Source organism: Pelodiscus sinensis, chromosome 3, assembly GCF_049634645.1.
Source record: "Pelodiscus sinensis isolate JC-2024 chromosome 3, ASM4963464v1, whole genome shotgun sequence".
Classification (NCBI taxonomy): domain Eukaryota; kingdom Metazoa; phylum Chordata; order Testudines; family Trionychidae; genus Pelodiscus; species Pelodiscus sinensis.
In genome coordinates this window covers 31,661,262-31,686,971 of record NC_134713.1, presented here as the reverse complement: position 1 = coordinate 31,686,971, position 25,710 = coordinate 31,661,262, and the positions used below count along the sequence as shown (strand labels likewise).

Here is a 25,710-nt window from a genome sequence, read left to right as displayed (position 1 = left end):
CACGTCATGGCACTGTTTTTTGAGGAGTACAGGATCTTTCAAAAAGGCACCTTGTTGTTGAAAAACTGTGGTTTCAGTTTCAAAATGGCTCTTGTTCAAAATAGTGCCATGATGTGATTATGCAAACGAAGTGTGGGATACTTAAATCCCAGCTTCATTTGCTCTTTCGAAGTGCTACATTTACATCCCTCTGCTGACAGAGGGGTGTAGTCTAGATGTACCCTATAACAGCTCAGGCTGTGGACCTATTGTGCTGATAAATAAGACCTCTCTCCATCTTTGTTCAAAGCAAGTTCACTTTGCTGCGCATACTATCTTTGAGCAAAGCAAATTGGGAAAGCTACTGAAATATTACATATCACATACACGCGACCTTATCCTAAACAGTGATGACTGCAGGAATGGGTCAGACTTGTAATTATAATTTATTAGTTGTAGGGTCTTTGTGCTTTTGAACACCAGTCACTGATCTGGATCCCATTGTGCTGATAATGGGCCCTATGCTGTTCTCTGTTTGTGATACAGGGGAGTCTGTATCTCCACAGTGGTGGCGGTGTGTTGCATTCTTTCCTCATTCCTTGACCTTCTAGAAGCTTCTCTGTGGGGTTTCAGTTCCATGGAGTGTCATCACTACTTTTCTTGAGTCAACTCTGCTTCTCAAACCCATGTATGAGAAGTATGATTGTATCAACTTTCACTGATTTGCCTCTAAATGTTGAGAACAAATGCTGAGTTTGGATTAGGTTGGGAGTCCAAGGTAAATGTAGCTGGATAGTCAGTCCTTGGCAGTAGGGCTTCAAAGGGAGCAGTGGGAAGGGGCACTGCATAGCTGCTTCTGAAGGGGAAAACTCTATTCCACTGACAGAAGAATTTCTAGGAAAATGTGAATTAGAACTTGTTTTCTCTCTCCCTTCCTCAGTTATTTTGGAATATGTCACTGTAATGATTTTTGCAGCAAGGGCTTGGAATTCTATAGGGATTTCTTTTCACAATGCACTTTGCTGTTAGTCAGATGATAAAATAATCATCACAGTGGATATATTCACTGACCATCTCTTTCATGTGTTCTTGAGTTTATCCACATTTCTTAAAATAAATAAATAAAACGAAGTACTTTCTAAATCCTGGTGCTGAAAACAAAGGTGGCTTTTAGAGATAATCCCCAGTGGAATGACTTTCAGCAGAATAATGCTTTGTCTTTTTTATTGACAGGTTTTAGCTACTTTATGCCTCTCTGTTTGCTCACATCAACCTTGTTATTTTTTACTTTACAAGAAAGCAAACAGCCTGCAAATCTTTTCTGCAGACAAGTCAATACATTTTTATACTTTCTGGTGTTTTTATTTTCAGGAAAGTTCATGTGGAGAGGTTGGGCATGAAGCCAGATAGCCTGGAGGTAATTCCTAGAGCTGTGGTACACTAAGGACTTCTGTGAACAAATCCCTCCAAATGGTGAGCACACTGTTGCTTGTCTAAAGAATTTGTATTCCTCAGAAAGAGGACTCATGATCTGAGATTTTTCTCCCCCCATGCACTGCATTTTGCTCAGGTCCTTTACTGGAAGAGAATTAAGTTGGAGAAGGTGAGCACTGGTGGAAGATTGGCTTTTTGAAGGTTTTTAAAGAGGACAGTATCTAGTAGCATTGTGTAATTAGGGAATGACAGAGTGAGATCTTGCAGGTGGGGCTGCAAAAAGGACAATGGCTGATCATTTTATTTAAAAAAATATTTAAATTTGTATCTTTATATGCTGCTGATTTGGCAGCTTGATGGAGGAAATGCACAAGACATTTGATACTTTAGACATTTCTTACTTAAGATATGTGCAGACATTTCGGTGATAGATAGCTGGCCTTTGGAGGAAATCAAAGGCTTATAGAGAAAACTATAACTGAAAAGAGGAACCAGCCAGAGAGTCTGCAACTGCCTCTACCTTCTGGAATCAGACAAATCAGGGACTGCTGCACTGATAGGAAGGGAAGTAAAATGGGGCCAGCATCAGCCTGGAATATCCGGAGCCATAATTATGAAGGAAGACTGCTTCAAAGCATAGGATAGTAGGATCTAGGTAGTGGTCCCTCACCATGCGATTAGGGGGTAGGGGCTTGCTAAGAAGAACCAACCAGAAATTCCAACAGAAGCAGCCAAAGCAGAGATCTTCAGACATTCAAAATACTTTCTACCCATTTGATTCTTCTCCACCCCGTGTTGATTGGCTGTTAATATCAGTCTTCTCTCTCCCTTACAGTCTCTTCATCACCATATCACTCTATACCTGCACTCCTACCTTCTTCTTCTATGCCATATCACTTTCCCCATATTCAGTGTCTCTCTCTTCACTTTTATTAACATTTAGCTGGTATGCCCCCCAAAACAAGACCATTCAACTTCTCCCAGAAAAGCCTCCTCAAACTAAACCTACTCTCCAAAACATGTAATTGACATGACGTTTACTTGTTGTCACATTGATCACTTTGCTTGTTGTTTTTCATACTCCTTCCCTCAATCCACATCTGTCTTGTCATTTAGCCTTATGCACTTGGACCAAGGACTGTCTTTGTACAGTGGCTAGCATAGAGAGACTCCATTTTTGGGCATCACTTAGTCATTGGGCACTACTGTAATAAGCATGATTATTAGTATTATTTCATGGGCATGTAAGTAGTTCCAGTTTAATGGTACTGTTCGTGTTTGTTAAAAGTGGGTTGCATCTAGCCAAGTATTCCAAATTTTATTAAAAGTCTTATTATTTCTCTGCCTATAAACTAGTGCACTGTGAAGTTCAACCAGAATTGTTTCCTATTTCTATTACTATGTAATGCCTAATTTTTGGTTCAGTTTGATGAAACTCTATTAACTGGAATGGGTACTTAATGATTTACTTTTTTTCCTCATTTTTTTTCTAAAAAGTATATTTGTGAGGTTGCCCCTCCCTCAGGTAAACATCCTAATATAAATCCTTTACAAATTTGTATAACTTGTAGAAATCTCAGCAATAACTGGCTTTTGTACAACGTCTTAATGTCAGTAACTCAGCTACGATTTTACTCTGAAAATTGCACCTCATCTCCAGTGTAACATTCTTTTATGTCCTTCCAGGCTGGTCACAGCAAACTAGGCCCTGGTCTACAGTAGGGAGTTATTGCAAAATAACCTCCCTTATTTCGAAATAATAAATGGAGTGTCCACACTACCAAACCCATTATTTCAAAACAATGGGATAGTTTTTTCAAAATCTATATTCCTGCTTTCCTTGGGGAATAACACTTATTTAAAAATTGTTATTTCAAAATAGCATTAGTGTGGATGCTCCGCTGCTGCTATTTCAAAATAACTACTCTCAAGAATAATTCCTCCCCAGTGCTTCCTGGGGCTCTAAGTTGAGGTAGCACATCCACAATAACAGAGCCTGCCTTGGACTAATTTCGAGGCTTCCCCGTAGAGGGGACACGCTTTTTTGATTTTGTTATTTTGGGAATTATTATTTCAAATTTAGTTATTTCAAAATGATTTTGTAGCGTAGACATGACCTAGATGTGATATGCAAGGTTCTCTGTAAGGTGTGCACCTGCGCACCAAGAAATTTGTTCCTGCACACCTCCTCAGCAGAGGAGCTGCGTGGCAGGTGACTGCCCACCCCAGGAGCAGCTGGGCAGCCACCACGCAGCCTGCATGGCGGCTGCCGGAGCTGGACTCTGAGCTACAATACTAAAAATAGTATTGGGGCCCAGCTCCAGTCCTGGCGCATGGAGAAGTTGCCCACCACATGGCCCAGCCCTTGGAAGCAGCTGGGGCTGTGGCTGCATTGCAGTTGATGCGCCCAGGACTGCGATACTAAAAATATCTCTGTGGGCCCAGCTTGAGTCCCAGCACACAGGGTGTGCTGCCCCATGTGCCGGAGCTGGAGACTGGCCATGGTGCAGCTGCTCCTGGGTGGTGGCTTCAATACTAAAAATAGCACCATGACCCTGGCTCCAGCTCCAGCACACAGGGCAGCCATCTGCCATGCTGCCCTGCCTGGTGGGTGCAGGTGTCAAGATGGCAGAAGGTAAGGGAAGGGGCAGGGAAAGCACTAAGGGGATGTGAGAAGAGGAAGGGGCATGTAGTAAGGAGAGAGAAAGGGGAAGGCACCAAGGGGCAGGGTGGAGGAGAGACAAATGCCAGGGAGCCAAGAGGAGAAAATGAGGGGAAAGGGCAGGAGGAGTGAGGTATGGGGGAAATGGGAAGGTATCAGTGGGGGTGGGGACAGGGGAGAGTACAGGGTGATGCTGGGAGAGGAGAGGGTAGGGGAAATGGGGGCAAGAGTAATGAAGAGAAGGGAGGAGTGGGTGGTGGGAGAAGAGGGGTTGAAAGGAGAGTTGGGCATGAAGAAGGCAGGGGATGGAGCAAGTCATTTGAGGGCGTAGAGAGGCATGAGGAGAATAAGGACAGAGGGTGGTTCAACATCTGCTGGTTTTGTTCAACATCTTTATTAATGACCTGGATGGATTGCACCCTCAGCAAGTTTGCAGATGACTCGAAGCTGGGGGAGAGGTAGATACGTTGGAGAGCAGGGATAGGGTCCAGAGTGACCTAGATAGATTAGAGGACTTGGCCAAAAGAAAGCTGATGAGGTTTAACAAGGGCAAGCGTAGAATCCTGCATTTGGGATGGAAGAATCCCAAACATTGTTACAGGCTCAGGACCGAATGGCTAAGTAGCAGTTCCGCAGAAAAAGACCTGGGGATTACAGTGGATGAGAAGCTAGATATGAGTCAACAGTGTGCCCTTGTAGCCAAGAAGGCTAATGGCATATTGGGGGTGCATTAGGAGGAGAATTGCCAGCAGATCTAGAGAAGTGATTATTCCCCTTTATTCAGCTATCGTGAGGCCACATCTCAAGTATTGTGTCCCGTTCTGGGCCCCCCACTATAAAAAGGATGTGGGCGCATTGGAGAGGGTCCAACGGAGGGCAACCAAAATGACCGGGGACTGGAGTACATGATCTATGAGGAGACACTGAGGGATTTGGGTTTGTTTAGTCTGCAGAAGAGAAGAGTGAGGGAGGGATTTGAGAGCAGCCTTCAATTTCCTGAAGGGAGGTTCCAAAGAGGATGGAGAGAGGCTGTTCACAGTAGTGAGAGATGGCAGAACAAGGAGCAATGGTCTCAAGTTACAGTGGGGGAGGTCTAGGTTGGATATTTGGAAAAACTATTTCACTAGAATGGTGGTGAAGTACTGGACTTGTTTATTTAGGGAGGTGGTGGAATCTCCATCCCTAGAGGTTTTGAAGTCTTGGTTTGACAAAGCCCTGGCTGGGTTCATTTAATTGGGATTGGTCCTTTTCTTGGGCAGGGGGCTGGATTTGATGACCTCCTGAGGTCTCTTCAAACTCTGTGATTCTATGATTCTAGGGCGTGGGCCCTAGGGGGGAAGAGGGCAAGGGGGGAAAGTACTGGGGGACAGTGAGGGAAGGGGGAGGCACCAGAAGGGTGCAGGGATTGCCAGGGGGATTTTGGGGGTGAAGCAGAAGGGCAAACATGGGGAGGGGAATGGCGAGGAGAGATGGGCACCAAAGGGCAGAGGAGAAAGGCAGGGCAGGTGAGTAGAGGGAAATGTTAGGAGAGGGGATTGGGAAGGGAGTGAGGAAGGGCAGGAGTCAGGACAGCAGAGGAGGGTGAGCGGTGGGGGGCAGCAGGCACCAGGGGAGCAGATGGGGTAAGGGAGGGTGGGAGACATAGCAACAGAGGGGGAAAGGGAGAGGTTTATAAGATAATTATTAATAACTTGGGTGCCACTGTGGCACACATCCGAACAAGTGCACATGACCTCAATATTGGTGCATAAGACAAAATTCACTTCACTCATGGATGGAAAGTCATAGAGGGAACACTGTTCTCTAGTGTAAATGACATGCTCTAGAAGACTAGAAGATTACATATTCTCTAATTTACAAGGACATATGTCATTTCATTGTAGGGGAAAGTTGAGTTACTTTACTTGTTTCTGAGTCATGTCATTCTAGTCCATTATTTTTATCCTGGCTGCAGATTAATGATGTGATAGGTGAAAACATTAATTTATTTGTGAACTCTCAGGCCCTTGGGTACTGGTCAGGAATTTTCACGCAATTTTTTTTTTTCATTTTTAAATGCAAAACTGTGTTTTTACAAAATCAAAATTTCTGCAAGAAAATGTCAGTTTTGCAGACATTTTTCGTTTTTTGCATTAGGAAATTTTGAAAAAAATGTTCTCGGTTAGTTCAACATTAAACATAGTTTTCCTCTGTCTAAGATGCCATGCTGCCTCATGGGAATTGTAATTGATTCATGCCCCCACTCTGTCCTATGAGTTGAATTCCTTGACTAGAGTACATCTTCCATGATGCATGGTCTCCCATCTGACTTACCCCAATGATGCATTGTGGAAGATATAGTCTGAGTAGGGAGACCAGCCTATTGAAAAGAATGAGGGTACAAAGCATATACACTACAACTTTCAGGAAGCTTTATCATGCTTTGCCAGATGATGTTTAATGTCAAACTGATTCACCTTGTTATGAAACATTTTCATTCAGGCCAACATACTGAAAGGAAACATTTAGATTCGGGCATCGTAAAATGTTTTTTTCAGCTGAAAATATCTAAACACTTCAATTTGCCATTTTAGAATTACATTTTTTTTCAGAACTTTTCATTCTGTGAAAGATTAGTAGTTTGACTTTTCATCCCAATTACCAGGGACAAAAATAAATGTCAAAATATCAGAATTTCCCACAAGAGAGAAATTTAGATCTTTCACTCAGCTGTAATTGGGAGTTAATTCTCAGAAGTTCAAAATCTTCAGTTTTCAGCGTGTGTCTATACATTTTTATTAGTAATCCTGCATCACACAATTATCTCTTTCCCTCCCTTCTCCTCCTCCCATCATTTTCTGTGTGGAGCAGCAGCATTTTAACAACTTTATTTCTGCCACCTGTGAGACTTTGAAATGGGAACCCGTTTGCACTTTTTTAAGATTATCTGATCCTGTGAATGATGATATTTTCACAGACATTCACTGACATCTGTTAACAGATAAAATAGATTTTTTCCAGCTTTCACTTTTACTTTGTAATTAAAGTGAATGGGAATTAATTTTTACTCCAGAATAATACTCTGAGGCCATGTCTACACTAGGAAACTATTTCAAAATTACTAAATTCAACTTATGAACTCCCATTTAACAAATTCGAACTAGTGTGTCCTCATTACAGGGAAGAATCAAAATTAGTCCAAGGCAGGCTTGTTAATGGGGATTCATGGACTTAGATGCACAGGAAGCACTCTGGGGAGCTGTGGGAAGCCAATAAGTTTGAATTAGTGGCACCCCAGAGCATCCACACTACTATTATTTTGAAATTACTATTTCGGAATTAGCATTACTCCCCATGAAAAGCAGGAGTACAGAGTTCAAATTCCATAGCCCATTATTTTGAAACAACAGGCTTGGTAGTGTGGATGCATGGCTTATAAATTTGAATTTAGGGGATTATTTTGAAATAAGGTCCTAGTGTAGACCAGGGCTAAATTTGTGTTTCCTGTAAGCTTTTGTTATGCTATAGAAAAGTACTAAAATGAATAATTGGATTCAAGGTTTGTGTTTTCTTCTAAAAAAAGCAAAATAACTTGATCTCTCTAGAGATTTTTTGTAAAATAACTTTATTCGAAATAAGTTGTTACAAATCAGCAGTTGTTAGTGTGATACTATAAAATTGGGTATTGGCCCTCTGGGAACAGTAAACTTCCAGATATAGCCTATTAGCAGACATCTGAAAACTTTGTACAACTACTGGAAATGAGTTGTTTAGGTAATCATATCTTCTTGTGCACACCGTTTTTGTCCTTTAACTCATTCTGGCAATAATGTAATGCTTACTAAGCTAAAATAAAGCAGATTTTGAGGGAAAAAGTGTAATAAGTCAGTATGAAATGTGAAGCAGTGAAATAGTTTCTATAGACAGTAGACTGACATTTACTGTCATGGAAATAAGACAGGTGTAATTTCTGCTGCTCTCGCTCTCTTGCATATGAATTTATACACTTTGATGTGCCTAACTAGTAAAAACTCATACTTCAGTGCTCTCTATTGATGTCATAATAAAGTAGCTATGGCCAACAAGGAAATATTTAATCATTACATGATTGAAGGGAAGTGGGGAGCACAAATATAGTAGCACTTAAGAATGAAGTGACACAAACAGGGGAAGTGACAGAACAATTTCCAAACTTCTGCCAGCAGGTTGATTCAGTTGTGAACTTTTCTGTTTTGGAGACTTCCGGGGCTGCTGCTAGAGAGGATTGGCTCGTGCTGCCCCCTGTGGCTTGGAAAAAGATAATTTTGATGCTGACAGTTTGTGTGGTCAATCATTCTGCAGAGATTGGCATTAGAAGCAATATGTTTGCCTTGAGGACTCCTCAATTTTTTTGTTGTAGATGGGCACTTGCAAGGATTACACAAAGTAGTAGTTTCCAAGGGTATCCTAGGTGGAAGTATTTAACCATGGTATGGTTAGCTGCCTCTAGAGCAGGGGTCAGCAACCTTTCAGAGGTGGAGTGCCGAGATTTGACTTCTTCACCTCTATGTACGGATCCGAATGCCGGTGATACTTTTTAAAGGCAATGATAGTCCTACTTACAGCAGTTTCATTAATAAAGAAAGATGCAGATCTTACCTGTTAGTGCAGGGTTTGGCAGTCTTTCAGAAGTGCCAAGATTTAACTTATCCACGGATCTGTGTACTGGTGGGCAGGAGAAGGGAGGGGAGGCAAGGGCGGGTTTGGTATGGTGACCATATTTTCTGAACCAGTTGCAGCTGGAGAATAGTTTAATTTAAATTATGGAACAGATTAAGCCTGGTAACTTTCTCATGTTAGTTTCTCAAAGTAAAATATTATGTCCAACACAAAAGGCTTCCATGTTTTCTTTATTTACAGCAGGGGTGGGGAACCTTTTTTTGGTCAAGGACCACTCACCCACAGAAAAATCTGTTGGGGACCACACAAGTGAGAAGCAAAAAAACTCCTCCAAAAACCCTTACACCTCACTGATGTGGCCCCAACTGAGACATCTCACTCCTCTGGTGCCCCAGCCTCATAGAGTGAGGGGAAGGGAAGGGGGAGATTGAGGTTCAGGGCTTCCTGTAGACCAGATTTACTTTTCTGGGGTTCTGGAGTTAGTAGATTTTATGGACCCTCTTAGACTCTGGGGTAGGGACAAAAATGAGGGGTACAGTGCGTGGGACAGAGCTGCTAGCAAGTAGGATAGGGATGGGGTGCAGGATATGGGAGGGAGGTAGGGTGCATAAGGGGGAGAAATTGAGAGGTCTACGTGGGAGGAAGGGTGCAGAAGCAGGCTGGGAGTAGGGTGTCTGGCCAGGTGAAAGGAGCAGGAGCAAGGGAGGGTGCACTGTGTGGCCAGGAAAGAGGATGCAGCAGCAATTGTGGATGCAGGAGCAGGGTGGAGGTGTCTGGCCAGAAAGGAGGGTACACGAACAAAGGAGGGTATCAGAGCAAGCTGGGAGTGCAGGGTCTTGAGAGGGGATTGGAGTTTGGGGGGGTCTGGGCATGAGGGGGGAACCTTACTTGGCTTTGCGCCCCCTTGCAGCCATGGCCGTGCTGTCCTTGGCCACCGTGAAGGGAGGCCCCACTGTCACTGCCAGGGCCCATGTGGTCCAGGGTCAGCCCTGGAAACTCCAGTGCCGCAGCCACATGGTCCAGGGATGGCCCCAGAGGCTGGAGGCACCGCTGTCGCTGTCATGCGATTCTCAGCCATCCCCAGACCGTGTGGCCAGAGCAGATGACCTTTTTGCGGGGCCCCGGACAGCATAATTCTGCGGGGTCCCCCCCCTTTGCCACGGCGCAATTCTGCTATGTCTTCACAGTGCTACTAATATTGTTGTAATACAACTTTTTTTGTTTGAAAGATAAAAAATAAACAGAGAAATTGATCCATAAGTGATTGATGAACCTGCATTTTTATCTTTGTCATAACTTGCAAAAATGTTTTACCACCATAAAATCTGCTGCAAGATTGTTAATCAAAATACCAAGCAGTAATGATTTGTATATGAACTGTTATATAATATCTTAGGCCTGGAGCTATAAGCTTTAAATCCTTTAAGACGACAGAAGGCTGCTGTCGTCACTAGCTTGGTATTCTACAATTCCAGATAAATGCTAAGTAATGTGCTCCCCCCATGGTGCACATGAAGCAAATAGTGTGCAGTAAACAATGTACTGGAAAAAACCAAAGAAACACTTTTACTGTATTGCAATGGTTCTTCCAAACAAATACAGAATATAGAGTATATATGCTTAATTCACTTTGTTTTTTAAACAGCTATGTACAAAAATACTACTGGAGTAGATGGGCATGTGTAGAACAACAATTAGATGTATGCTTGGGAATAAAAAAAACAGGGTTTTCCCCTTATAATGCTATAATTAGGATTATTTGGATAATGTCTTTAGCCAGTGTTATGTGGAAGATTAGACTAGATGATCATAATGGACCTTTCAGATTTAAAAGTCTGAATCTAAATCTTTTTAGTCCTGTATTTTACATAAGCAAATTAGGAAAGCATATCCCTAATTAGTCATATTTGTAGTGGCTACATAGAAGAGCACTCACCCAGGATCTGGGCACCCTTGACAAATTCTTGAAAGTACAGTTCATACACTTTTATTGTTCTACCGTGATGCTGTCACAGACTAGGTTTGTCTTTCCTCACTTAGATTTGATATAAAACTATCTTCCTACATTTCTATTTTGCAAAGTTGTATTTTATTGCATCTTGACATTTTAATGTTGTTTTCCAAAGTCTTGCAGTGACATCAATTTCACTCTTTTGCTTTTTTTTGTTTTCTTTTTTGTAATACAGTCTTCCATCATTTTCTTGTAAAAAGTCACTGTTATGACAGCTAAATTGAACACAATTTCCTTTCAAAATGTCAGTGTTGTTTTGAAGATGGTGATCACAGTATTTTGAAACAAAAATTCAATATCAGTGAATTTTCTCATCTTTCCATGGCAGAGCACCAGATGCCAGAGGTTTTGCATGAAGCAATTAAAAGGTCTGCATTACCCTTGTAGAACACTAGATGTCTTTCACACAAAAAATGTCTCTTGGTTAGTTTCTTGTACCATGACAGCATAGTCTGATTGTTATGGTCCTGCGGACCGTAACATACAGCACATAAATATACTGCCCTGCATACTGAGCATTAGTCATTATGGTTGGTCATACAATCCTCCTGAACCAAATCTACAGTAGTCAAAATAACTTTCTTTTCAGCTCAGCATCTTGTTGGCTCTGAGTTCCAGAGTACATATTTAGCATAGTGGTCACTTGTCTCCATGTCTCAGCACAACAATGAATGAACATGAACAACAACAAAGGCTATGTCTAAACTACGCTGAAGTTTCGAAAGAGGATATGCAGATTCCGTGGGAATTTGCATATCTTCTTCTGATCTCACTTTCGAAAGCTCCATTTTTGAAAGTGAAAGTAGCCAAGACATGGGTTTTTTGGCAACCCCCCTCCTTTTTGAAAAGCTGCGTAAACCTCATTTTTTGAGGAAGAGCGGCTTTTCGAAAAAGGGGGGTTGCCGAAAAAATGCGTCCTGACTACTTTCACTTTCAAAAACGGAGTTTTCGAAAGTGAGATTGGAAGAAGATATTCAAATTCCCATGGAATTTTCATATCCTCTTTCGAATCTTGAGCGTAGTCTTCATTAGCCCTAAATTAATATCTGTTTCAGTGGCCTGTGATGTAGTACATTGCTTTCTGCAGCACAGTGCTTTCCTGTTTAAAATGTTGGTTTTATCAGCTCTCTTTGAGTCAAACAAACAAACATTCATATAAAGAATGTAATCTATTGGGTGAACAACTTTTATGACAGATTTTTGCAGAAATTATTTGGTGCTTATCTGGATTTCAGAGAACTTTGTTTTCCATTTCTCTTGCTAACTTTCTATTTATTCCTTTTGTATTTAGTAGAGTACAAAATTTGCTTTTTGTCTGGATTTATGTAGCTCTGATTAAGTTTTAAAGTGTATTAACTGGCATAATTGGAAAGGATTCAGAACTAAGATTAGGCAAGTTTAATTCTCCTGTTAAAACAGACATATGAACAAGCTTCCCACTAAAATTATATGGCACACAAGTCACAGAATGTATCTAACTGGAACAGGAATGAACAAAACTAAATGACTTCATTAACATGAAGCAGCATTTTATAAACTATTTTTCATGCCCTGTTGCATACCTCGATCATCATCACAGTAGGAGCTCATTGGCAAATATAAATAAAAAAATCAGGCTTGCAAAAAAATCCATAAGAAATTTTATTCTTGAAATTATAAATAGTGTTTGCTCATCTATGCAGCATTAGACAACTCCAATAATGATCATTGCAAAAGAATAACAATTATAGTTTATAATAAGTCATAATTTTTAATACAATCCTTTATTTTTGTCTAAGGAAAAGGAATTTTTTTTTTATTCCAGTTCTGAACTACATGGAAATCCGTTCAAGATGGGATTTGATTTTACCTGTCTACTGTTTTCTGAATGCTTCTAACAGGCCACTAAGATTTTTACTGGTTACATGGTTACTGTATTACACAGTTTTAAACATACCTACTTAACGCACAGTGAACCTGTAGACTCTTTGCCAGGGGATATTGTGGAGGACAAAAGCATAACAGAGAGCAAAAGAAATTACATAAATTCATGGATGATAGGTCTATAAATAGATATTAGCCAAGGTAATCAGGTGCTCCAAGCTCTGAGTGCCCTAAACCTCTGATTTCCAGGACAGTAAATGATGGATCACTCCAGCAATTTCCCTCTTCTTTTCATTCCTTCTGGAGCACTTGGTATTGACTGGCCAGGATCACTCCTGTTGCGTAGTATTTCTGACAGAGTGTCTGTGTCTGCCACCCCATAGGGTAGCCAGTGTGCGGACTCCATGGCTCCCACTGCCCTGGCTGGCACCAGGGAGAAGCTGCTGATCATCCCCACCCCCTGCCCTGATCTCTGATCACAAAGCCTCTGCCCGGAATCCTTCCATACCCCCAACACTAATTCCTGAAACCCCCACATCCCCAGCCTCCTGTACTGAGCCTTCCACATCTCCAAGCTCCTAAATCTAAAGCAAAAGGAGTTCAAGAAATTTGACAGTTTCTCAGGTGCATCTATACAGAACCCTAAACTCAAAATAAGATATGCAATTTTCACTATGTAAATTGTGTATCTTATTTTGATTGAATTTTGAAATAGTGTATTTCAAATTTGGTGCATCTACACAGTGCCAAATTTCAAAATAATATGCTATTTCGAGACATCCTTTAACCGTCGTGGAGACCTATTTCAAAATAGCTGGTGCCTTCAAAAGATGCAGGGTAACTATATGGGATACTTCCAATATCCTGAAATAGTCCCACTGTGTAGATGTATCCTCAGAGACAATGTGAAAGTCATAAGTAATAAACCACCCATATGTGAAGAAAGATAGGAAGAATAGTAAAAGGCCAATAGGTTTCCATGAGGAGCAATTTAATGATCTAAAAATGAAAAAGAAATAAAAAAGTAGAAATATGGACAACCTGCTAAGAATGACTTCAAAAGGAGTAGTAGGATATAGACACCACATCAGAAATACTGAAACACAAAATGAGCTATACTTAGCAAGGGATATAAAAGGTCATGAGAAGAGGTTTTATAAATACATTAGGCACCAGAGAAAAGATAAAAGAAAGTTTAGGCCCACTACTAAAGGTGCATCTACATATCAGGGCTTAACCTGAAATAAACTACGCAAATTGAGCTCAAGTTATTTCGAAATAGGGAGCGTATACACAGCAGTTAGAACAGTCTTCATCTTCTCTTAGTCCTTGAACAATGAGGGTTACAGGAGTCAGAGTAAGAAATCCTCTAGCTTGACAGTATTTTAACATTATTTTGAAATATCTGCTTCCTATGTAGATGCAGACTAAGCTAATTCGAAATAATGCTAGTTATTTCAAAATAATGTTGTGGTGTAGGCTTACCCTTAGAGAGGTGGGAAAGGTAATAATAGATAACATCAAGGAGGCTGCAGTGATGCCTAATTGTTTGGCTTTAGTCTTTACTAAAAGGATTAATGGGGAGCAGCTACTCAATACAATTAATATTAAGGGAGAAAGATCATAAGGCTGAATAGGGAAAGAGCAGATTAAAGAATAACTAGATAAGGTAGATATACAGGCAGTCCCCGAGTTACGCGGATCCGACTTATGTCGGATCTGCAGTTACGAACGGGCCGTCTCCCTGGTCTCCAGCAGACCAGGGGGAGGAAGCAAAGCGGCAGAGCACGTGGGCAGCGGGACAGCCCAGACACGCCGTGGCTGTCCTGCTGCCCTCGGGCTCCGCGGCTTTGCTCCCCGTCTCCCTGGTCTGCAGACCAGGGGGACGGGGAGCAAAGCGGCGGAACACGCGGGCAGCAGACAGCCCAGACACGTCTGGGCTGTCTGCTGCCCGCGTGCTCCGTGGCTTTGCTCTGCTTTGGGCTGTCCGCTGCCCGCATGTTCTACCGCTTTGCTCCCCGTCCCCCTGGTCTGCAGACCAGGGAGACGGGGAGCAAAGCAGAGCAAAGCCGCGGAGCCCGAGGGCAGCAGGACAGCCACGACGCGTCTGGGCTGTCCCGCTGCCCCCGTGCTCCGCGGCTTTGCTCTGGACGCCTGTGGTGCAGCAGCTGGGGCGCTGCCGGTTGGTTCCGTAGCGCTGCTCTGGGCGCTACTGGACCAACCCGGCAGCACCCCAGCTGCTCTGCCCCAGGCGTCCTGATTCAGCCACTGCTGGTCAGTTTCAGCAGCGGCTGAATCAGGACGCCTGGGGCAGAGCAGCTTGGGTGCTGCTGGGTTGGTCCAGTAGCGCCGAGGAGTGGCGGCGCTACTGGACCAACCCAGCAGCACTCAGCTGCTCTGCCCCAGGCGTCTCCAAGTCAGCCACTGCTGAAACTGACCAGTGGCTGACTACAGGAAGCCCCTGCCCCGGGCTTCCTGGAATCAGCCGCTGATCAGTTTCAGCAGCAGCTGACTTGGGGATGCCTGGGGTTCTTAAGTTGAATCTGTATGTAAGTCAGAACTGGCATCCAGATTCAACCGCTGTTGAAACTGATCAGTTTCAGCAGCGGCTGAATCTGGACGCCAGTTCCGACTTACATACAGATTCAACTTAAGAACAAACCTACAGTCCCTATCTTGTACGTAACCCGGGGACTGCCTGTACTCAAGTTAGTAGGGCCTAATGAAATTCATCTTATGATACCTAAGGAGTTAGTTTAAGTAATCTTGATACCATTAGTGATTATCTTTAAGAACTCATGGTGGGTGGGTCAGGTCCCAGAGGACTGGAGAAGGGCAAACATAGTACCTATCATTAAGAAGGAGAACAAAGAGGACCAAATAATTATAGGCCAATCCAACTAACTTTGATATCTGGAGGGATAGTGGAACAAATTATTGGATAATCAATTTGTAAGCACAGAAAGGATAATAGGGGAGGATTATAGCATGATAAGTAATAGCCAACTTGGCCTTTTCAAGAATAAATTGTGCCAAACCAACTAATTTCCATCCTTGACAGGATTACTGGCATAGTGGACAGTGGGAGGGGAAGCTATAGATGTTGTATCTTGATTTTAGTAGGGTTTTTTGCACAGTTTTACGCAAGTAAACTAGAAAAATTTAAATTAATGACATTATTACTAGGTGGTGGGAGCATAACTGTTTGAAAGACCATACTCAGACTTGTTATCAATGCCATGCTGTCAAACTGGGGGGTTGTATCTAGTTTTACAATGGTCTGTCCTGGATCCAGTGCTGGAGCATATACTTATATAATTTATAGATAATAGCAAGATGGGAGGGGCTGCAAGCCATACGGAGGGTAGGATTAGAATTCAAAATTACCTTGACAAATTGAAGAATTGGTCTGAAATCAAGATTAAATTCAATAAAGGCAATGCAAGTGCTACACTTAGGAGGGCAAAATCAAATTCACAACTAGAAAATGACATAACTGGCTAAGCAGTAGTACTGCTGAAAAGGGCCTGGGGCTTATATTGCATCACAAATTGAATATGAGCAGGAACAAGTTGCAAAAGGACAAATATTCTGAGATGTGTAATACCCAATTCCTAATATAATAAAAAAACTCTCCTTCATAGTGTCTTGTTTCTTGCTGAACATAGGGTTTTTTTTTTGCTGATGTCTTCAGTTTTTTCTGCACATCATACCTTCTAATTTATATTTGTTGCTACCTATTGCCTCTTATTTCTTCTTGTTACATATAGTGCTTTTTAAATTTTCTAAATACTTTTATTTTTCCACTGAATTAGGATGGCCTTTTAGCCAAAGTTGTTCTCTTTGTTGGCTGTGGAAGAGGACTTTTGACCCCAGCTAACAAATGACCTCTCCTTAACAAATGCCCAACGTTCCGTCACATTTTTCTTTTGCCCAATCAATTTGGCTCATAGTTTTCCTAGGTTTTTTTAGGAAATCACTTTGAACTATATATATATATATATATATATATTTATTACTGGTTGGGTCTGTTCTCTTTTTGCTCATATTGAATAAAATCAGGTCATGAACCTGAGTCTGAGTCCTTATGCAACCACAGAGTTCTAATCCAACGATTAACTCATCTTTTTCTGTTATGATGAAATGCAGAATAGTTACTTCATGTTGGGTGCAAAATCTTTTGTATTAGAAAATCTATAATTTGTAGAAATTTGAATAATATTTTACTATTGGCTACATGAGATGTCTAGCATATGTTTTTATCATAATTCCTGTGTGATGGAATATTCCCTAAACACAATTGCAGTAATCTTTGTACAAGGTATGCCTTGTAAGGTATCATTTGAATAATTTAAGTAATGACTGAAGTGTGTTTTCCAGATAAGTCTCAGAAGTGGCAAAAACAGTTGTTCAAAGACAAAGGGAAGCCAGGTGTCAACAAAACTAGTGGACTTATCAATTGGCCAGTCTTTGTCAAGGATATAGGTCAGAGACAAAGAGATCCAGAAACAGTGTAGAATCTCTTCCAGCAGTCTCCTCATCCTTAGCTTTAAATGATTTATAAAAGACAAAAATACTTTAAAATGAAAGGGCAAACAAGACCTCTGTCGTGCCCACCTTATTCTCAGCACCCAAGAAGACAGTCACTGGACTCTTGTGCAGGGGTCCTGACCTAGAGATTTTGGTCAGTAATGCTGCTGAAAGAGAAACTTTGCTTGGATCTAATATGGTCTAAATGAGTCATTAGAAACACTTTCCTTTATTTTTCTTTTAACCATTGATGACTTATTCCCCTCTTTGCTTGTACTTAGTTAAAATCTCTCTCTCTCTCTCTCTCTCTCTCTCGTTAATAAGCTTGTTTCTGTTTTATCTAATCCAGTGTATTTAAAGTGAGTAAATCTGCTTAAAATAACAAGCAAGTGTATATTATTCCTTTAAAAGAATAACTTAATATATTGGACTGTCCAGGAGATGACTGGCCAGTACAAGATAAATATTTCTGGGGGAGAATTTTGGAGTGGGAGTAGGTTGGGGGTCAACCTATAGTATAACTGAAGCTGGTAAAAGCCAGAGTACAATCCAAGTGTGGCTGGTAGGCTGTAGTTAAATACAAACACTCAAGAGGCTTGTATGCAGGGACACTGGGAGCAGCTCAGAAGAGAGCTACTTTAGCAAGGCTTTGTAAGGCACCCGGAGTTACAGAGCAGGGGTGATACAGTCTCTCACTAGGCTGGATTGTACCCCAGTATGCCACACCACCATAACACAATGTTTCTGTTTACAGGTTAGAAGGAAATGCTTAAGGCAGTGTTTCCCAATTTTATTTGGCCATGGACCCCTTTTCAGCTTTTCAGAATTTCAAGAAACCCCTAGGTTTGTCAAGCAAAAAAACAAAACAAAACAACAACAAAAAAGGAGCAGAACTCACCAATGCATGAAAATCACATTCCTTCCCCAAGACTCCGACCCCTTTCAGGCCCCATCCTCTCTGTTCCCCTCCTCTCTATCACTTGCTATCCCCAGCCCTTATACACTCTCACTGGGTTGAGACAGGAAGTGCGGGCTCTGGGCTGGGAATGAGGTATTTGGGTGTGGGAAGGGGTGAGAAGTGCAAGCTCTGGGAGGGAATTTGGATGCAGGAGAAAGGGATGCTGGCTTGGGGAGGGAGCTGCAGGCTGGGGAGTGTTGGACTCATGTTGAAGGTTGGGGTGCCGAGCAAGTCACAGGCTCGTGGATATGTGGGTGCAGGAGTTTGGGTTAGATATGTGAGGGGCTCAGGACAAGGGTGCTGTGAGTGTGATGGGCTCAGGTGTGATGTGTGGATGGTGATGTGTGGATGGTGCAGATTTGTGATGTGTGGATGGTGCAAGAGTTTTGTGGCACCTGAGGATGTGGGGATGCAGGAGTTTGGGGATATAAGAGGCTCAGGACAGGGGTTCCAGTGTAGGATAGGCTCAGATTTGGGGTCAGGTGGTGCAGGAGCGTTATGATGCTGCAGTGAGATGGGGATTTGGCCCCAATTGGGGGCTTGTTGGCCAGGCTTCATTTTTAAATAAAATATTATGTCAAACTCAAAAGGTTTTAGCATTGTCTTTATCAGAGGTGTGGGGAACCTGTTTTGAGTCAAGGGTCACTGACCCACAGAAAAGTCAGTTGGGGCCACACGAGTGAGATGCGAAAAAACCCCGCCAAAACCTCCAAGCATCACTAATGTAGTCCCAACTGTGCTGGTGGGGACAGGGGACAGGGTGCTAGTGGGTGCTAGAACTGGGTGGCAGGATGTTGACACAGGTGGTGGGGTGCTGGGGCAGGATGCTGAGGTCAGGGACATGGTGTTGCTGGACACTGGGGTGGGTGCTGTGGTGGGTAGCAGGCTGCTGGGGTCAGAGACAGTGTGCTGATGGGTGCTAGGGTGGATGGCAGGGTGCTGGGTGCTGGGGACAGGGACAGGGTGGTGCAGAGTGTTAGGGTGGATGGCAGGGTGCTGGGGCCAGAGACAGGGTACTGCTGAGTGCTGGGGTGAGTGGCAGGGTGCTGGTCCAAAGGACAGGGTCCTGGGGTGTGTGGCTGGGTGCTGGGGCTGGGGACAGGGTGCTGCTGGGTGCTGGGGTGGGTGGCAGGGTAGTACTGGGTGCTGGGATGGGTGGCAGGCTGCTGGGGCTGGGGAGAGGGTGGTGCTGGGGTGGGTGGCAGGGTGCTGGGGCTGGGAACAGGGTGCTGCTGGGTGCTGGGGTGAGTCACAGGGTGCTGGGGCCAGGGATAGGGTCCTGGGGTGGATGGCAGGGTGCTGTGGCTGGGGACAGGGTGCTGCTGGGTGCTGGGGACAGTGCTGGTGGGGGCAGGAGACAGGGGCAGCTGGGACCAGTACCTGGCAATCCTGCAGCACCTCTGGGTTCCAGGAAGTGTGCGACTGGACTTCCCCTCCCGAAACAGCTGGTGTGCATGCTGCCTGAACAGCAGGGGCTGTTGTACTCCAGCAACTTACTTCCACAATGCCGTCCTATTGGGGGAGGGGGGAGGCCCAGGACAGAGAGCGCTGCCTGCACAGTCGGAGCTGCACAGCCCCAGGTCTCCTGACTGTGCAGAAAGGCCGTGGATCTAAGTTACCCGGTGCCACTGCCTCAACTGTTCAGGCAGCGTATGCCGGCTCCTTTGGGGAGGGGAAGTGCTTCCCTCCCCGCTGTGGGTCACATAGGGTCACCCTTTCCCGGCATCCCCTTAGTGTGCTGGCTGGGAGCAACTCTTCCCCTCTGGGTGGAAGAGGGTAGGTCTATAGCACCCAGCCCTCCACACTACATGGATCATGCTGTGCCTCCCTGAATCAGCCCTCAGCACAAGCCGGGGTTCTGGCAGCAGTGTAAATAGTCTTGGGTTCTGGCCACCACAGAACTCTTAAATTGCTGGGCCCTGCAACAACTGCCTTTTTTGTCTCTCACTGGGGACCCTGACACTCTCCCGCCCTCTGTGTTTATTAGTTAATACATTGATCTATATTCATTCAAAGTCCTCTACTCTCTCTTCTGGGCCAAGAGGTGCTCAGAAAAGAATCAGTCTGGTCATTCTGTTCCTTTTCATTCCTTAGGGTAAGTTTACACTTGCTCCCTAGTTCAAACTAGGGATGCAAATGTAGGTGACCGAAATTGCTAATGAAGCGGGGATTTAAATATCCCGCGCTTCATTAGGATGATCTCGCCTGTGCGTTACTCCACTCAACAGCTGTTTCGAAAGTGAAAGTGTGCACCAGGATGTGTTAGTTCAAACCAAACCCCTTTGTTCGAACTAACGTTACTCCTCATTTTGGTTCAAACTAACACATCTTGGCACGCGCTTTCACTTTCAAAACAGCTGTTGAGCGGAGTAACGCACTGGCGAGATCATGCTAATGAAGTGCGGGATATTTAAATCCCCGCTTCATTAGCAATTTCAGTCGCCTACATTTGCATCACTAGTAGAACTAGGGAGCAAGTGTAGATGTACCCTAAGGGACTAACTGTAAGTGTGCATTTACACAGTTGTGAATTAAAGAATATATGGATCCCAGATTTCTCCCTCCCCCCACCCACATTCAGATGAATAAAGCCTAAATATACTTTTTATTAATGCTTTCTTCCATATGGATCACGTTCCAACAGGGAAACTAAGATGTCCACAGAAATGTGTATCAATAAATGTGAAGGTTGGTTTTGGCATTAGTCCAACTCCTGCTCCCCAAACAAAATGGACCCAAACACTTCAAAATATTTGGCACAAATATTTTAAAGAACTCTTAAAGTAGCAATTTCATTTCAATCTTCATATTTGTGCAAGGGCTATTTTTACAGTGAGTTTTCCTCTTCCACTCTTCTGATGGGTAGATGGCAGACATCTGGACCAGAAAATATGATTCTGTATTCTAAATTAAAGCCTTACTGGAAATAATAAAGCTTCTTTAACAACCTTCTCTCTGGAAATCCACATTGGTTTGTTTATCAAGGAAAATGTGGAGCTATATGCTTTGTCATAGTCATGGTAAGAAAGCCTAAGTCTGGTCTCACTTGTGGTAATTTTTACAGTTTCAGCTTAAAAGTTATGAAAATGTAGAAGTATCATCCTTGTTGACCTTATGCATTTTCCCTTCACCCATCTCTCAAATCATGTAACTTGAATTCCCATCAGAAGCTTCAGTCTTGCTAATTCACAAGGAAGATTTGAAAGTTTGCAGTGACTTTTAACTTCAGGAAAAACCTCCACCTATTTCTGGTTAGTTTATCTATTTTACAGTAGTTTATCTATTTTACAGAAGCTCTAACCTGCCTCAGAGATCTTTTGAGATAGGCACTGTATTTACACCTATTCAAAGTCTGGACCTGACCACAGGTGCTTCGAGTGCAAGTAGAACAGAAGAAAGAGAAAAGAGGGAGGTGAGGAACTATTATCTTAATTTTGCGAATTCCTTACTAAAACATAAAGTGGAAGAGCTGGATTTTCTGTGTGCTCAATATCTGTAATCAAGGCCAGATTTTCAAAACCACCTTGCTCCCAGTTTAGGCACCTAAATAAATAAAGTCCAGATTTTCACTCAGCAGCTTCCATTATGGTCCCTATCACTCCCCTTTTAAAAAAAAATCAGTAATATATATTCTGCACTTTTGAAACTCTGGCCACTTATTTTGATGGCTAAATGTCAATAAAGTTTTTTTTTTTAAATCTGACCCTGATTGTAGGTACTGAACTCTTCTGAAAAGTTGCAGTGCTGGGAATTGAACTTAAACTTCTGCAGTCCTAGTATAAACTTATCCTGTAGCCTTTAAACTTGTAATTTTTGCCATTAGTTAGCTAGCACACAACCTCTGGACTAGTAGGGATCTATGGGTATGACTAAGAGCCCAGAAGCATGAAGCATCTTTTTGTCTATTTTCACTGTTATAAAAGCAAGAGAGCATTATGTGAACATAATGCTTCTGTTATCGTGGAAACATGAATGGATAATATTAGGATAATATTTAAATAATATTCTTGTATTTTCAAGGATTGCTATTTGCCTGTTTTTATAGCAAACGTTTTGCGTTTCATGCTCTAATGGAGGGAAACATACACTCCTGTTATTCTTTGTTCTGGCTGAGGAATAACTGATATTATCTAATGAATATGCAAATAACTCAAGGCTTCTTATTAATTGTGTCTAAACCATCTGTTCCTGTAGAATCATTTGAATATTTGCCACATAGCACTATGTGGATGTGTGTACAGAAGTGTTAAAGGAATGTTGAGTAGTTAAATTACATATCTTAATGAATCTGAGGTTTTATGATTGTCAATGAATGCCAGAGCTTCAAAATGCTAGAATTAATTAGTGGAAATAAAAAACCTCCTCTAACCTATGTTCATATTATTACAATAGAGGTGAAAATATGCTTGTTCAATTAGAGTATTTTAAATATGACCAGGTAATTCACAGAGTATCTGATGTTTTGGGGAAGTGATCTGTATGTAAGATTAAAACTGAACAGAAATGAACATACCAATTTTTTCATTCCAAATTGCAATGAGTTGGTCCGTGTCAGCATGAACATAATGAAGGAAAACATGCCATTAATTGTATTCCACCAGTACTCAGAGAAAGTCGAGGATCTTCTGTTATAACAATGGGGATGAACTGGCCCTTTAAAGCTGGCCTCTGCTATTCATGTCACCCTGTAGGAAGGCACTTGTCTCTTGAGCACTTCCCTGTGGCCAGGGGTGATCCTGCAGCAGCTTGCCTGTTTCCTTTCTTCAAGGCCCTGTAGAGCTCCCTTTACACAGTCTCTCTTGTGTAATCACCCTTCCTCCTCCCCCTGATTGATTTAATAATTGAAAGAGTTCAAAAATAATTCACAAATCCCCTCAGGTAAAGTCTATTACAAAGATTCAAACTTGTCTCAGGCTGTTCTACCAGACCTGTCTCACATTGCTCTGCACAGAGCCACTACTCCCAGCCTTTTCTATTGGGAGCTCAGCCTTTGTGCTCAGGCTCCCTTTTACTGTCAGCATCAGCCCAGGTCTTGCATTTTGTGGCATAACGGATTAGGCTCCTGAGTCTGACAGCTGTACACTATTCTTTGTGTCTTGCTCATGCCTTAGAGTCTGGCCCCTTTCCCAATATGCTTAAAGAATAGCAGGAGAGATTAGGTTTTGGATTGTAGGGCTGCTGAGGTGCTGCCACAAGCCCTGGTTTGAAGTAGTTTCTGTTGTATCCAGAGTTTGCAGTTTGCTTCCATGGTTCTCAGCCCCACCATTGTAAAGCTTCCAGAGGATCTTTTATTTTTTTAAAAAATCTGGACCCTATTTTCCTTGTTTTCTTGATAGATGTTGCAAGGAAATGATACTTTAAGGCCCTCTGAGTTTTTTACGTAAAAAACTCTTCACTAGAATATCTTTACAACTTCTAAGGGCAAGATCTATCAGTCCCTGGACCTTACATGTTATGCATAATCCGTCTTTGTTATCTTCTCCGTTTTGAGTGACAAAGCATGAGTGTATATATAGAGAGCTCCTCCTTAATGGTTGGGAGAAACAGGAACCCTGTCTGGCCTCCACTATAAGGTCATTTTTGATGGGCCTTTATAGGGTTGCCAGATGGTTTCAACAAAAATACCGGACACACTTGACATTACATCATGATCTACATTACATCTATTTAGAAAATACTGGACATTTGTATTTTCTCAATTTGTTTCCCGAGCAGAAAGCTCAAATACTGGACTGTCCGGTTCAAAACCAAACACCTGGCAACCTTAGCCTTTAAGGGACAATGTCTGGTGGGGGGCTCCAACTACTAATTCCCAGGGATTTCCTTTCATTTGGCTTCAGTCAATTCCTGCACCATTGTTTAAGAGGCCAGTGTATCACTACAAATAGCTGAAGAGATAGCACCTTCAAGCTGTGGCTTGAGCTGGACTTCAGGGTCTGTAGTTCAGTGCCCTCCATAGGTTTTAGGAGCTGAACTCCAGCCTGAGGTGCAGTTGGAAAGGGTTGTTTTTATAGATATTTTTAGATGACCTCTGCAAGCTGCACTAGCCTGTCTCTGTCAGCCCAGGCAGGGAGGTTTGCTTCCATTTGCTTCAAACTGCTTTGCAAATATATTGTTAAGGACTGGGGCCTATTTCAATAGTGCTTTTTGCAGCACTGATGCAATTCCAATGTAAAGTATTTGCTAGAAAACTTGAAGATGCAGCAAAAGTACATTTGGTGGAAGGAAATGTAGGCTATTAATCTGTCATAGAATCACCAGGAAAGCAACAAAAAATTGGCAAGTGCAGTGGAGGTGGGTGGGGTAATTCCTACTTTATGTATGTTATTACAAAACTAAAAATGCGTGTGGGTGTATATATACACATATATAAACTTGTACCTAAATTTTCTCCATTTCCCCCACTTTTGATATGTTGCTCGTATTTGCATACTTATAGTTCTTCAGTGATCGTGTCTCCCCGTGTTTTCACAGCCTCTGGTCCATGGGGCTCTGATTCTGGGTTCTACTCTTATTGGAGATTTAGACTGAGTTTTCACACATCTCTACAATTCCTTCAGCATCCTTAAGATTCACATTCTCTCTTTACTAAAACATACCTCATTTAAATACCATGCACTCATTACTAGATAGTAAACCATCTGGCTTTACTTTTCAGCTCTAATTGTTCCCAAAAAAGCAACATACAAATATGCAGATGGTAAGCACTAGGGATTTAATATGAATAATTTGCTTATTAGGTGCAACTTTATTCTTAGTGGCAACATCATAGTCACTAATTATCTAGCCAGACATGTTCTTTGTATCTGAATTATGAACTAAGAACTAGATCCTGATCTGGAATACATGTAGGTATCTCCCGTTAAGTTATCAGAATCCCTTTTGTAACTTTGAGGGGAGAATTTACCTTTAAATGAATGCTGGCCCCTCTCTGTGTTTCTTTTAATTAATCATTGAAGTAAACAAACCAAAAGGATTATTTTGCTCAAACAGATTTACAAGAAGGAAACTAATGAAACACACACAAGCCTTATTAGCATCTAAGTCCTCACTGTAAGTTTTTGGAGAGGAGGTACAGATGACTCCTTCACTTTGCAACTCTCTGGTCCCTGAGCAGCTGGGTACTTTATTTTATTCACTGACATAAACTAGTTGTCTTGGAGTCTGAAGGGATTCATTGAATATTAGTATTATTCTGCAATGACTTGAGATCTCCATAAGGGGTTTAAGAATGTAAAAGTTTTAGAAAAATCTCTGCACGTCCGACATACTCTGTGATACATTGTGTGCCAAAATACAGAGAGCATTTCTAGCAACAATCATATGGTTCTGGCAAATGGGTTGGAGAAACAAAGAGTGATTTTTTTTCCTACACTGATATCTTCCTTAGAAATATGTCTTTGCTTGCTCTATACAGTCTAAGTGCATTCTCCTGCGAATCCCAGAAATGCAGACTCAACATGTTTCATAGAATATGATTGTAGTAATACTCTAAGTGCCTGGAAGTGTTGCAGTGTGAAACGTGACAAGCCAGTTGATGAGTGGTGACAGAATTAATGTAGTCAGATAGAGGTATTGGCAACATGCTTGCTAGCTCTGCTGGCTTTGCTCCATTTTAAATAAAGACAAGTTGTT

The 25,710-nt window shown here is 42.4% G+C and overlaps 1 long non-coding RNA gene across 1 annotated transcript in view; it reads left to right on the top strand.

Annotated features, from left to right (window-relative positions):
* The window catches only part of LOC112547401 (uncharacterized), a 155,526-nt gene extending 133,896 nt beyond the window's left edge, over positions 1–21,630 (top strand). The window contains exons 4-5 of the long non-coding RNA XR_003091147.2: positions 1,351–1,452; positions 21,367–21,630. This is a non-coding gene — a long non-coding RNA (uncharacterized LOC112547401). The remainder of the gene's footprint in view (positions 1–1,350; positions 1,453–21,366) is intronic.
* Positions 21,631–25,710: the final 4,080 nt, after the last annotated feature.